A 1,392-nucleotide genomic window follows, 5' to 3' on the forward strand; every position below is an offset into this window, starting at 1 on the left:
GTCTTGATACCTGCCCTATATGCCAATGTTGACTTCCCTCTGTGCCTCCTAAACTTGACCATGGCGTGGAATACTTGAGAACAAGATGGGCAATGTCAGAGTTACAGGCTTCCTCCTCCTGAAAATCTCCTTTTCCCTCCAGTCGCCGATGCATTTTCAGTCCATACTACAAAGAAACTTTTAGTGGCTGCGGTCGTCAGAGGATGGGAATGACCCTGCCCCAATCTGTACTTTCCACTAACTCCCGTTAAATGGACATCTATCAATAATTCAACTATTGCCATGCATTCATATGGCTATAGCGCACAACAATTTCCAATAGTTCTATATTTTCTACATTGATGAGTTAAATCCTTGCCCCTCTTCATGGGGTAGAGGAAGGAGCTATTTGGTTCTGGAAACAACACTCAGATGGAACCAGTTCAATCAAAGACAGCAGCAAAAAAACAACAACCTCATTTTGTAGAAATGTTGCCCAGTAGAGTACTAGAATACTGTCCAATGGGTTAAATTAACATTAGCAGCACTTTCTCTTTCTACTTCAGGGTCCATTACAGGAATTGAAATATCCATGGGGAAAATTGGAAGCATTCTTCTTTGTTTGAGACCATCAATGAGAATGAAATGGGTTGTTTATACAGAGTGTGGGTGTTGTTGTGGGTGTGTGCATGTGTGTGGGTGTTTACATGCATACTTCAGAACAATGTGTGTTTTTGTTTGCATGTGCATATATATAATATATATAATGCAAATACAGGCCAGACTTTTTCAAACTGAATACATAATCTAAATGACCTGAGTTAAGGATTGGATTAAATGGCCTTTGATTTTTCCAATTCCATAAAAAAGAAAAGGGATTTGTTTATTCTGAGACAACAGGAGAAGAGGCTGAACATGCCCCCCTTGAAAATATAGGCAGGGTTACTTTAGGATCCACTAAATAAGACTCTACCTTCTGCCAAATGTGGGGCTGATGGCTAACATTTTTCCAATAGAATTATCAGAACCCTTGATGGGGTTGATGTGCCTCAGCCTTGGCAACTTTGAAGATGTGTGGACTTCCATTCCCAGAATTGAGTTTAGGGAGTTGAAGACCACACATCTTGAAGTGCCGAAGTGGAGAAGCACTGGACTAGGCCTTCAACTGAATATCTAGCACCTGGGACACCCAGGTTCAAATGTCTCCTCCATGGAAATGCATGGGGGGACCAGAGGACAATGAGTTTTCCTAAGCCCAACCTAAAAAAAGAATTGTTTTTTGTAGGGAAAAATTGGAAGGAGTGTTATGTATTCTACTTTGCTTTTGGAGAAAGGAGAAGATGATGGAAGACGGAAGACGGGAGAGAGAGAGACAGAGAGACAGGGAGAGAGAGAGACAGAGAGAGAGAGAGA

The sequence above is a fragment of the Thamnophis sirtalis genome, unplaced genomic scaffold, assembly GCF_051295495.1.
Source record: "Thamnophis sirtalis isolate CommonGarterSnake01/CBP01778 unplaced genomic scaffold, rThaSir2_p1.2 scaffold_2, whole genome shotgun sequence".
NCBI lineage: Eukaryota > Metazoa > Chordata > Lepidosauria > Squamata > Natricidae > Thamnophis > Thamnophis sirtalis.